The sequence below is a fragment of the Typopeltis vanoorti genome, chromosome 17 (genome assembly GCF_054136105.1).
Source record: "Typopeltis vanoorti isolate ZY-2024b chromosome 17, IOZ_Tvanoo_1.0, whole genome shotgun sequence".
Lineage (NCBI taxonomy): Eukaryota > Metazoa > Arthropoda > Arachnida > Uropygi > Thelyphonidae > Typopeltis > Typopeltis vanoorti.
Window position 1 is genome coordinate 65,898,005 of NC_143565.1, and position 14,188 is coordinate 65,912,192.

Sequence of the window (14,188 nt, forward strand, 5' to 3'; positions counted from 1 at the left end):
GTTAAGGAAAGACTTTATTAGGATTTTGGAAATTAATATAAGAATAGTTACAAAATGTCATGGATGCTATTGAGAAAACCTTAGAAATGGAGGAAAGAGTGCTATAAAAGAAATCAATGATAATGGTAACACGATATTGGAATATATATATGTCTTGAGTAATATGGTTGGCTGAGTGGTTACTCTATCTGCTCTCCAACCAACAGGTTGCTGGTTCAAATCCCACTGCAGGCATGGATGTTTGCAATTGTCTTACCTTGTGTACTGCCATAACCTTTTGATATGGCACAGTATGACCTTTGCTGTCATTGTGCCACGAAAACTATAAATCATCATAATCATCTTGAGTAATGTTGAAAGATTGTTAAATTAAAGTAAGTGGGAGAACAGTGATGAAAAATATTCAGTGGACTGCAGGTAGGAATATATATCAATACCTGAGGTAGAATATGTTATCAAAACCTGAAATGAAATGTGAAAAGGCAGCTACTATCCAATCTGAAATGATAGAATATGGAGGCATAAAGGTTTTACATGGCTTTATTTCCTATCCAGGAAATATGGGTAGAAGGGAATTTCAGATGATTGGAGTAGAGCTCTCACAGTATCCAATTTGTGATCCAAGAAATAAAACTGAGAATATCAGGAGTTTCCCTACTGGGTAGAATAGTTCCAGATGATACGTTTGCAAGCATAGTTCAGAAGAGGCAAAAACATTGTCAAACACAAACTAGAGAAAGATTAAATGGGTTCTACCAGATAACCCCTATATGGGACATTCATAGTTTATTTCCCCAGATTTCTTTCCTGCAATTTTTCTTAGCTTCCTCTGAAGTACGTTTGCATGAAATTTACCTAAAGCTACTTAGTAGGAAAATTCATCTGGAATTCTTACACCATATTATTTCCTTTTCACTTTGCCACAAATAGTTAAGAAATCATATGATTATTACAAGGATCTGTACTTAAGTTTTGTGTCTGTTTTACATTGATCCCATACATGAGAGGGCAAGAGACCAAAACACCTAATAAGAAGTTTATTGTTGTTGTTTTTTTTTGAAGAATTGCAAGTTGTAATTGTTTGGGAATACTTCATGAAGAAGTCTGTTCCAGAGAACAGAGGCAGATGGAATAAAAGAGGAAGAGGAGAAGCAGTTTGGTGTGTTTGCAGTTGAACAGTAAACAAATGCTGGGCAGCAGCTGCATTTTAACATGTTCATTTTAACAGGTGCAACTGAAAGTGAAGGAATGATAGCTGCTAATTCACTGGAGCAGTGACCATGGAAGTATACCTGTAGAATAGACATGGTGCTGAAACACTGCATCTGTGAGATAAAGGTTGAAGTGAATCTCTAAGAGAGAGAGAGAGAGGGATCATCAATGAGTCTAATTGCTCACCTCTGGACAGCATCAAGGATTTTAAGGGAAGTCTTAGGTGCACCACCCCAAACATGAGCAATATTCTATGAATGGGCAGATTTGTGTATAGTCAGCAGTTAGTTAGGTGTAAAATAGCCTTTTGAATGAAAGAGAATGCCTAGTTTCTTGAATGCTGAGGAGGCTATTGATGTGATGTGTTTATGCCAGGAGAGACTTGAGGTAAATATTAGTCAAAGCAGAGAGAGAGAGATATATGATCTTGTCTGGTGATTTGTGTTACTGAGGGTAAGGGTAGGTGAGCTGAGATCTCTTTTGTGAAAGAAAAGGCAAAACTTTGTTTTGGTGGCACTGAATGTGACAAGGTTGTCCTCTCTCCGTTGAAGGATAGTATGAAGATCAATGTTTAAGGCATTGGTTGTAGATGATCTTGTGGCCTGGAATGTTAGTGTACTGCATGGTTTGTCAACTGAGTAGGATGAGTAAAGAGTACTGTTGTCAGCAGAGCTATGGATAGGATTAGTGGTGATTGCGAGCAGGTCATTTATGGACAAGAGAAAGAGAGTAGGTGAAAGAACAGAGCCTTGAGGAACCTCCAGTCAGATTTTTTTTTTTTTTTGAATACTTTGGTACACTTTTGGTTGAGCCAGGGGAAAGCAGATGAGGATTATGCCTTGAACTGGGATGAAGGTCTTCATGTCAGTGAGAATAAATTCTGCAACTTGTTCACAGCAAGTGTTAGGGTCAGATGAGTGGCACTGAATGTGAATCAAACAGTGAAAAAGTTCAAACCAAGAAAAGGAGGAATAGAAATTCTGGAGGTCATCCCAGTTGGCTCGTTTGTAGTGCCAGAGGATGCGAAGTTGGGAGTAGTTGAGGGAGGAGCATTCTGTGAGAGAGGATATTTGTACAAGATCGAGGTTAGAGTTGCTGAGAGGAGAGGTGACCTCCACAGTATCTGGAAAGAGAACTGGTCGAAAAATGATCCACAGTATTGGGAGCATGAAGTGGGTTATCAGGAATTTGAGTAGGTAGATGCATGATTCGTGTTGTGCAAAAGGCATATTGAAAATACCCAAGAGAAAAGCTTTTCAAAATGTTGCAATCCTGATTACAACCTAGGTTGGTCGATTGGTAGAGCCTCTGCTATTAATGGCTCAGCAAAAAGTTAAGCAAGTTTGAGCCAGGTTAGTAGTTGGAAGGGCTTAAATCGTTCGATGCTGTAGGCACACGCTCCCTCGATGAATCTTTGGAGTCCCTGGAGGTGTCACATAATAATAACCTATAAACCTGACATTACGCTGAGCGGTGTCTATTTAAGATGTAAGCCAGCAGTTGTATTGAAGGAGGTACAGGAACATGGTTTAATATAAATTCAGATGCAAGACAAGATTGCATGATATCTCAACTGTTATTCATTATCTGTATGGATCACATGAAGAAAAGTGGCATTAAGCCTGATATTAAAATTGGAGATGTTAATTTCTGCTTTTTACTTGGTGTAAAAGTGCAAAAATTAAACTACAACTTTACCCGATAATTTATGTGCTCCTTGTTCCTAATAAGTTAATTAATTCGCTTAGGCATGGACTCTACCAAAGTAGAACAGGACACTTAAACATCAACTGCATCCTGAATGGAGAACCTATAGAACAAGTCAAACATTTTAGATATTTAAGCACAATTTCAATGAAGACATCAAATTAGATATGGAAATTGACAACGGAATTAGAAGAAAAGCTGATATTGTGGGAAGTCAAATAAATTTATATGGAATAAGAGAAATTAGAACACTATTTGTATACCAGAAATTGTTCAAACCAATTTCAATTTATGGATATGAGAGTTGGGTTAGAAATAAGTTGATCAGAGGCTAGAAAAAGACCAGAGATTTGAGAATTCTGAGAAAAATTAGTGCAATGAACATATGACCTCAACTGGAGAATTGCATTAAAAATGACATTAGGAAGGAACCAGACATTGTTAGCCGGCAGTGTATGAACAGCGCTGGTATGGGCACTTAATTAGAATGGGAGAGGAATGCTTAGTGAAATACTTGTTTGATGATAGGATGGCAGGAAAAAGGCCTAGAGGAAAACCAAGTCAGAAGTGTAACGATGCAGTGAGAGTACCTTAAGATGATTGAAATATAGGTTCTAACAATATTTAGACTTCTGATGGATAGGACTAATTTGAAGTAAAACTGCCAATAGGATGTTTATAATGTAATCTTTTTATGTAGTACTATTATAGTATATATGACGGCCTGGTTGGCAGAGTGGTCAGTATATCTGCTCTCCAGTGAAAAGGCTGCGGGTTCGAATCCCTTAGTGGGCACGGATGTTTGTGATTGTCTGTGAAAATACTAGTGGTGGTGGGCGGTAGATGGCGTTGGTGTAGTTGCAGTTCATTGTAGTTGGTGGATTGAGTGGTGGAGACAAAGAGATGTAGAGTAAGTGCCCTCCCTCAATGAGTCTATGGACTCCCTGGAGGTGTCACGTAATAATAATATTCTATACATTCCTAAGGGAGCATATTAGGAATATGATATTCAACAAACTGAAAAAAATAAATATTTGAAAAAAAAAAAAATTTCTCATGTTCAGCATTCAAGCAATATCATTGATAATGGATCTGTGTTTGGTGATTGTAGTGCACTAAAATAGCCAAATTATACATCTAATTCTACACAATTTTAGGTGGTAGCTGAATTTTATCTCATGATGAAATTCATGTGGTACCAAAATACCATCAGCCTGTTTGCCAAGTTGCTTAAGAGGTTATATTTAGTCTCTAGAGCAGCGTTTGGGAATTAATGCATGATATATTTACAAGTTTTCGTGGATGGGATGCACATGGCAGGAAAATATTAACCTTAGCCAATAAACTCATTTATACGCTTCACATAAATCTCATGTCTGAACCTTGGAATACTCCTTGCCCATGTAGCAGTTCACCGAAACTGCATAACAATGCTTGATGCTATCCAGTAGAGTGAGAATGTGGTTAATTTTTGGTATCTGTTAGACTCATAGATGTAGGTAGTTTCACAGTTGTTAAACAAATTATCATCATTCCTCCACTTCACTTTTAAGTCTCTGAAAACATCAACAATACTAGTCAACATCCATACACGGCTCACTTACAAATTTACTGAAACAATTTGTACTCCTTTTTTTTCGTTCCTCTATCTGTATTCTTTAGAATAGCTTTCTTCATCCCACTTTTGTTTTCTTCGACTAATCTCCATCTATTCAAGAAACACAATCACCTTCTTTCTTCCTGAGCACTTACTAACACCTAGCAATTCTGTACTAGAAATTTTGCTCTTATTTGCACGTGGTGTTGCATAAAAATATATTAACAAACAACATTTAATTGGTGGCTGAACAATTCAGTGTAAAGTGGTCCCCTGTAATGAGTGTATGGGACTCCATGGATATGCCAAGTAATAATAATATCATTATTATTATTGTATGGGCACTTCCATGGAGTCTGAAGACCAATTGCGAGAGAAGACCCAAGCCATTCTCTCCTACCCAATATCTTATTTCTCGTTGGTTATGCATTTTTACTAAATAGCTTAAGGAAATTACAACGTATACTAGAATATACATTAAAATAAATTTTAATACACTTCCAATATTTCGGCAAATATTGGAAGTGTATTAAAATTTATTTTAATGTATATCCTAGTATATGTCGTAATTTCTTTAACACGTTCATTGCCAATCACGCGATATCACGTGATGCGAGTTCTCACCAGGCGGCCGATCACACGTCATCGCGTGGACGTCGCTATCAAGTTTCTAAGCGGAATAGTATAGCGGCCACAGTGAAACGGTGCATAATATTTATATTGGCAATGAACATGTTAAGCTATTTAGTAAAAATGCATAACCGAGTCTAAGCTTTTCCACGAGAATTACGATAATCCACGGAGATACCATCGCACGTAAGGCCTGCCATTACAGTAAAATGAAGTTAAAGCTATCAAGACAACTGAATTGTCTTGGCTTCCTAAAATGCTGCCGGGATAACCAGGTAATCCCAAGCTGTGTCAAATTTAAGCACCGCTTTTCTCTTTGCAAAAGATTCTTCGTATTTATAACTGTGCTAGCCAAGCTTTGCTCAGGGAACAAATCGCTACGACTTACCGTTTCCTGAATGATGCTAACTTAGCTATCCAGGCACTTAAAGATGACCTTTCAAGCACCTTAAGCCACGAAATTTGGTCTATTTTATATGACATCTCGTGCACTGCTGCGGAGAAAGAATTTAAAAAAGTATGAGATCGACACATCAAAAAATTTGAAAATTTAAAAAAGAACTTGAAATTGAAACAGTAGTCAACTTTTTGTCAGTTAGTGTGAAACCTGAAGCACTCGATGCTCTCTCATGTCGCCACAACTTCGCTTGCACCCAGAAGAATACCTGCTGAAGACATTATGAATTGAATGCGGGATACGACACCTTCCAAACCACGTCGCCAATGATATTAGACTGGATGTGGCTTGTGTTCTGACCAAAGCAAAACCACCAAAAACTAACATGCCCAGTAAGGAAATTAAATCTCTACTAGAATTAAAGAAAAACAAGAAAATAATAATCACCAAAGCGGATAAAGAGAACGCCACAGTATTGCTTAACCAAAAGGATTACACAGGTAAGCTGAATGCTCTATTGTTAGATCAGGCAAATTACCTCCCTATCGAGTACAATCCCACCAACTCACAAATTAGAAAACTCCACAGGCTCCTTAAGGTCATACTTTTTGGTCTGTAGAAGTCACCAACAAATTAAAACCATTTAACTCCAACCCCCCCCCCCCATATTTATGGACTCCCAAAAATACATAAGGAAAATGTGCCATTACGTCCCATAGTGGATGGCACTGATTCCCCCACATACAAACTAGCTAAACATTTGGCCAAAGCTCTCACACACTATACTGGCAACACACCTTCACACATAAAAAAATCAGCCCACTTCAAAGCCAGCATAGAAAACCTTACACTCAAACACAATGATGTAATGGTCAGTTTTGATGTCTCCTCCTTATTCACAAATGTCCCACTCACAGAATCCTTAGAGCTAAACCAAGCTAAATTTCCTCCCGATATCACGGCCCTATTTCAGTTCACAATGAACTCAGGATATTTTGTTTGGCAAGGAAAATTCTACAAACAAATAGAGGGGACAGCCAAGCTAAATTTCCTCCCGATATCACGGCCTTATTTCAGTTCACAATGAACTCAGGATATTTTGTTTGGCAAGGAAAATTCTACAAACAAATAGAGGGGACAGCCATGGGTTCTCCACTCTCTCCACTCTTGACCAACTTTTATATGGAGACTTTTGAAGAGAAAACCTTAAACTCTGCCCCACAAAAACTAACCATATGGCTTCGCTATGTTGATGATGTGTTCGCTATTTGGCCACATGGCTCCGATGCACTCCTCTCCTTCCTAACACCCTTAAACAACCAACACCCCAGAATCAAATTCACCCTGGAAGAAGAAAAAAACAACCGCCTTCCTTTCTTAGACACACTAGTCACCCGCCAACCTGATGAAATCTTGGTTTTCTCAGTCTATAGAAAACCCACCCATACAGGCAGATACATTCACCAACCCCCCCCCCCCCCCACTCACAACAATATGGAGTCATTAAGACACTACACAACAGGGCTAAACTTATCTGTTCAAATGACAATGCTCTAACCACAGAACTAAACCACATTCTCAACACTTTCTCAGCCAATGGCTACCCCCCCCAAAAAAAATTGAAACTAATAGACCACAACCCCCTCCCCCCTCACAACAAGGATTACTCTAAATCCATCACCATACCCTATATCCGAGGCACCTCGGAAAAAATTACAAAAATCCTAAAAAAACATGACTTAACTTCTTGTTATAGACCATATAAAAAATTGGCATCCCTTATCCTCTCTACTAAAGACCAACCTCCCCCCCCCCTCAACCTACCTGGTGTATACCAGGTCCCTTGCAGCTGTAAGCTGTCCTACTTTGGCCAAACAGGCAGGACAGCTAATATCAGAATTTCAGAACACAAGGACTACATCCGGTTTCACCAATACAGCCACTCTGGTCTTGCAGACCATGCGCTGGATACCTGCCATAGAATACGGTGGAAGAAAGCCACGATAATACACCATAGTAAATTCAAATACGAAAGGCTTTTCATGGAATCAGCTTCAGCCCTAAGAAACAATCCAAACCTCAACAAATTTGGGAACCTACATCAGAAAACCTTCAGCCCAATCTTCCAAGAATACCAACATTGCCTGCTAGGGGGCACCATCAGGACCTTTAGGAGAAAGAATAGCTTCCTGCTTCGTCCTCATTTACTGTTTGTTGTGCTTGTGTGCACGTCTTGTTTTTAAGTTCCTGTGAAAATGGCAACGTGATGTTGCCGAAATATTGGAAGTGTATTAAAATTTATTTTAATGTATATCGTAGTATACGTTGTAATTTCCTTAAGCTATTTAGTAAAAAAACCAATATCTTATTGTACTTCACCCCCAACACTCCTACTCAATTTCCAGGAATGGCTTCTTGTTCTGTTTCCTCTAGCCAAGCGCTGAAATATTTTACCTGCATCGGTCCTATAAAAGCTTCTTAAGTAACTTAAATGTTTCTATCATACCCATTCTTTTTTTTCACCTATCTGCCAACTTTTGTAATCCACAAACCAGCAATCTATTCTCATTTGGATCATTCCACACACTACCCATTACCATCTTGATCACTTGCCTTTGGACCTTCTCCACTACTTCCTTATTCCAAGAAACCCAGGTGACTAACCTGAGCACAATAATCCAGAGGTGGATTATATCAAAGCCTTACACAGTTCTTAATTTGCATCTCCAAGGTGCTATACTTCTTGAAATTGTATTAGTATAAGCACATCTAAATAGGGTCATCCAGAGGTTTGCAACTGTGTCTGTATGTGTGTCTGATACTGCACTTGGGCAGCTTGAAGCACATTATTTTGAACTTGATAATTAAGGTTATGTTCAGATACCATACCAACTGATCTAGTTTCCAGCAGATGTTGGTGTTCATCAAAAAAAACGTATTAATTAGGAACAGTACTACCCTGAAATTCATTGCATCCATCAGCAGAAGCTCTCATGTTGCCATTACAAAAACAGTAAATGAAATCATACATCAGTCTAATCTTTAAAGGTATCTGTGGTATGACTATAAACAATAAATTACATGATAACCACAGTAATTAACTTTTAATGAAATGAAAGTACAGAAATTTCATACTGAAAACAGTACATCATTAGTGTATAGAAAGAAGCAAATCAAAGGAACACGAATACAAGGTACATACTGGAGTCGGTGGTTTACCAATTAAAAACTGTTACTACATGCTAGAAATTAATATTAATAAATAATATTATTAAAAATATTACTATTACTATTACTATTATTACGGGCAACTCCAGGGAGTCATTAGACTCATCGAGGGAGGCCCCAAATCATATTCATCACAACTATTTGACATTCATACAGTACCTATCATACCTCGCCTTAAACTCATTCACTGTCACAGCATCCACCACAGACTCAGGGAGCGCATTCCACTCATTCACTACTCTAAAAGTAAAGAACCCAGCTCTAACACCTTTACTAACCACACTTTTGCCCAGTTTCCATGGATGTCCCCTAGTCCTCCCACAACCAGCCCTGTTCTCAAAAATATCTTCTGAATTAATTTTATAGAAACCCTTCAGTAATATGAATGTCTCAATCATATCTCCCCTCCTCCGCCTATCAACCAATTTTTGCAACCCACAAATCCTCAACCTGTTCTCATACGGTTCATTCCACAGACCTGCTATCATCTTGGTCACTCGCCTCTGGATCCTCTCCACCTCCTCCCCATCAAGAAGAAACCTAGGTGACCAAATCTGAGCACAGTAGTCTAGATGGGGTCTTATCAAGGCTCGATACAGAGGAACAATAACCTGCTTGTCTCTGCTTGTCAACGTATTCTTCAGCAACCAAGTGATTTGATGAGCTGATTTGGCCACTTTTGCAATGTGTCCCCTAAATTTCAATTCCTTATCTACCAACACTCCTAAATCTCGCGCCTCATCAATTTCCTGGAGCACGGTTCCACCAATGCAGTAAACTGCCTCCAATCTTTTCACCCCAAAATGCATAACTTTACATTTTGCCACATTAAACTGACATCCATTCTCCTTAGCCCAGACCTCCAATCTATCCAAATCATCTTGCAAAAATTTGACGTCATCTGCATTCACTATTGCCCTACCCAACTTCGCATCATCCGCAAACAAATGAACTGTTCCTCTCAGATCCTTTCCTATATCATTTATGAACAAATTAAACAGCAGTGGTCCAAGAACAGATCCTTGTGGCACACCACTAGTCACAGGCCGTCTTGTGGACTCTACTCCTGAGTAAACCACTCTCTGATATCTCTCCGTCAACCACCCTCCTATCCATCTCACCAACCCTATGTCCATCCCCATATGCCACAATTTACTGATTAGAATTCCATGTGGTATCCTGTCAAAGGCCTTGGCAAGGTCCAGTAGAATCACCGTAAACCCATTACCCTTATCCAGTTCAGCCGTCACTGTGTTATAATATGTGAGCAAGTTACTGAGGCATGACCTACCCTTACAAAACCATGCTGTCCCCGATACAGTATCCCATTTTCTTCTATCCAATCTTGTATTTTCCTCTTGACTATTTTCTCTAAGACCTTGATAATGATTCCTGTTATGCTGATTGGCCAGTAATTTTCAACAGCAGCCTTGGAACCACCTTTGTGCAGTGGAACTATTTTCCCCTCTTTCCACCCCCTTGGGACTGACCCAGTCCTCAGGCTCAAATTAAACAAAATGGTCAAGGGCACTGACAATTCTTTGGCCGCTTCACGTACGACACGAGCTGGTATACCATCCAATCCCACAGATGTATTGACATTGAGGTTCTGTAATAGACTAGTTACCTCTACTTCATTCATCACAATTCCAGTATAAGCTGTTTGTTCTTTCATTCCTGCAAAGTCACCACCTGGGTGATATACTCTTGCAAAGTGCTCGCTCAGTAATTCCACAATATCAACTGATTCAGTTACCTCCCTACCCTCAGCATTTTTTAAGATCATTCTACCATGAGCATTTTTCCTTTTACTTGCAACATATTGAAAAAACTGTTTGGGATTCTCTTTAGCCTGCGTGGCCAATTTCCTTTCGTAATCTGCTTTTGCTTTTCTTACCACCCTTGTTACCATCCTGGCCTGAGCTTTATACTGTTCCTGCGCCTGATTGTCACCCTTCTCCTGAAAATTCCTTCACAATTGTTTCTTTTTTTGCAGCTCAAGCTTAATAGTGTTATTCATCCATTTAACCCCTAATTGATTTATTATTCGGACTCTTGGTATACAGTCGACCATTGCCTCCTGCAAACAGTTCTTAACCACCTCCCATGCACTATCAACATCCAGCCCTTGCAGTTTTACATGCCATGGCATTGAGCCAAGCACACACCTAAGCTTGTCATACTTACCAGCCCGGTAATTCCACATGTACCCTGTCTTAATTGTAAATTCGACTCTTTTAGCCACCTCCCAAGTCATGACTTTATGGTCACTCTCACCAATTGGTGGCAACATGGTCATGTTCATTACAGCCACATTCTCGGTTGCAATTACTAGGTCCAGCACTCTCTGCCCCCTGGTATTTTCCAATACATGTTGCCGTAGATAGTTGTCCCTTAGTAACCGCATAAAATCCAATTCCTTCCTCCCATGTGCCCTCTCCTCTTTCCAGTCAATGTTACCATAATTGAAATCACCCATAATAATTACCCTTCTTCCACTCATTTCTTCTATTTGCTTATGCATACTATCCCCACCATCCACTCCATCACCCGGTCTATAGCAGCACCCAATTGTATATTTTGTTCTGCTTGATTGTATCTCACACCAAACAGCCTCAAATGCGCTTTTTTCCCCATCATGCAGTTCAACTTCTATACTCCTTGGCTGAAGATCATCAGCAATCATCAATAACACTCCTCCCCCCTTTTTATTCACCCTGTCACTCCTGAACACGCTATACCCGTCGCATTCAATCCCACTAGCTTTATCATCTTCTGTCAGCCATGTTTCACTAATACCGACAACCTCTGGCCTGGAAGTGCCAACCATGGCCAAAAACTCTTCCTTCTTGTTCCTAATACTCCTGGCATTAGTGTACATGAATCGCAGAAGCCCATTTGTCCCATCCTTACTTTGATGCCTTATACTAACTATCCCATTCTGATTTGTTGTCCGTCGTACTCGCTCGGGCATAATATGCTCATTCATACACTTAACTGCCCCCCTAAAGTCAGCATATCTACTCCCCCCCTCTTAATAAATCTAGTTTCCCTGAGTCTGTACATCCACTTCCACTTCATTCATCAACACTCTTTCAAGTCTCCGTACACCAACTCCATTCAAATGCAATCCATCCATCTTATATAAGTCCTTTCGCCCATCGAACTCATTCCACACATCCACAAATTCCACACCACTCTCCATGCATAACCCACGCATAAAGTCATTGGCAATTATGGCCCTCCTTCTAAACACTTCACTGTCATACCGCGGTAAGATACTCACCATCCTAACTCTCTCACTCTTCTCTTTTGCTACCTCAAACAACTCCCTCACATCCTCTATCATTTCCATTTTGTCCTGTTTCAAATCATTCATTCCTGCCACGATTATCATCTCTTTCACCCTCTGTTTTTGCAGTCGAATAGATTCGCTGACGTCCTTTATGATCGCACCCGGCTGGTACGACTTCGTTAAATTCTCAATTATTACGCCTCTTAATAGCGAATCCCCATACAGCACTCGCTCCTTCATTTTATTGACGTTTGCAAACATTCTATTATTTGCCGTCGCAGACTTCCGCCGGTTATTTGTCGGTACGTTCAACACACATTTTTCCATATGCTCCAGTTGTCGTTTAGCTCTGTGTATGGCACCATTCAAACGGGCAATTTCGCTACTCGCATTTATCTCACCATTTTCATTATCGATCAAATCATCCATTCTTTCTATGTTTCTACCTTCAATTACATTTTCGGCGACGCTCTCACACCTATCTGGCACTACCACGCAATTCTCTAGCACACCGCCATTTTCTACATTCTGACTATCGTTCACGATATCGCTCTCGACACACGAAACACGCTTGAAGTCCTCATTCTCTTTACACTTTTTACACATATTAACTCCACTATCACTTTCTAACCAGACTCCCACCGCTCTTCGCAAGGCATACATCTCACAGACAGCACATTGCATAAATTCGTTTACATCAATACTCTTAAACAAACATGGCGATCTGGCCGCCATTTTTTTCTTTATCGGTGCCATGTGTGCGCTATCTTTTCTTAAAAATAATAATTAAAATAACAGAAAACACGCAAAAATTGTACAGACATACCAAGAAACAAAGCAAACAATACTACTTAAAATTCTAGTAAAATATCTAATGTTAACACAAAATAATACTAATCTTTTCAGGAGCTCTCGACAAGCCGACGATCTAATCAGTGCGACACCAAGCGGTTCGATTACTTTACTATTTAAAAACTATTTTCCATGGTTAACATAAGATAAGCTCCCTAACTTTTGTGTGACAGAGAGAGAGAGAGAGAGAGAAAGAATTGTTCAGATTCAGATTTGGCTGATGTAAAAGGATTTTGCAACTTTCTTTGAAAAGGCGTTCACATTTAAACCTGCTTCTATGGTTCTTCTTCTGTACTTTCATTTCATTACAGTTAATTACTGTGGTTATCGTGTAATTTATTGTTTATCAGATATCAGTGTATCATTTGAAAACTTAGTGGGCATAATTTAGTACAAGTGCTACTCCCAAAGCATATGACTAGCTTAATTACACAACAAAACAGGGTTTAGAAGCTCTGAGAACTGGGCTGATGCAAAAAAATTAGCCAGCACTGCATTCACTATCGATGGAATTGTGAAATGATATAAACTTTTATTATTTTACCTCACTTAAAATCCCTTAAGGAATCAATCTGAAGTTTGGAAGATTACTATGGAAATGTGCATTGAAAACAATAAGATTCCTTTTTTAAAAGTTTTTGGTTCTAGGTAAAGGTCTCAAGGAGCTAAGTGCAAACTAATATAGAGGTAAAAGATGATTGTGCTTATATGTATAATGGAATATATTCATCCATTGAACTGTACCTTAGTTAATTTCTATAACTATATTTCTATCCTATGATTGAATGAATGTTATATTTGGTGATCTTATATTATCATTTCTCCAATATGAAAAGATAAAACTTTCAGAGGGTACACTATATAATTCACAGGCCCTGACCATCAGTTGAATATCTGATGACTGAAGTAGAGCTCTCTCAGTATCCATCTATAAAAGGGAAAATAAAACAATGTGAGAATTATATAGGAATTTATCCTGAGTGTTCAAGTAAAATTTTTGCAAGCTTACTTGGGAAGAGGCTAAGAAAAACTCTGGAAGAGAAAGTTTGATTTTCTTTACAAATAGTCAAATCATAGCAATACAACAAGGACCCATATTTAAGCATTCAAAAATCATATGAAAAGGTGATGTCGAGAGAAAAGATATTAAAAATACAACTCATATAGAGTAAACTGGACATTATACAGAGTGATGCATCATTATTTATTATTTTCTTGACCTACATAGTCACAAGACTCATCATGGGAGATCAACACTAGTCAGTACAAA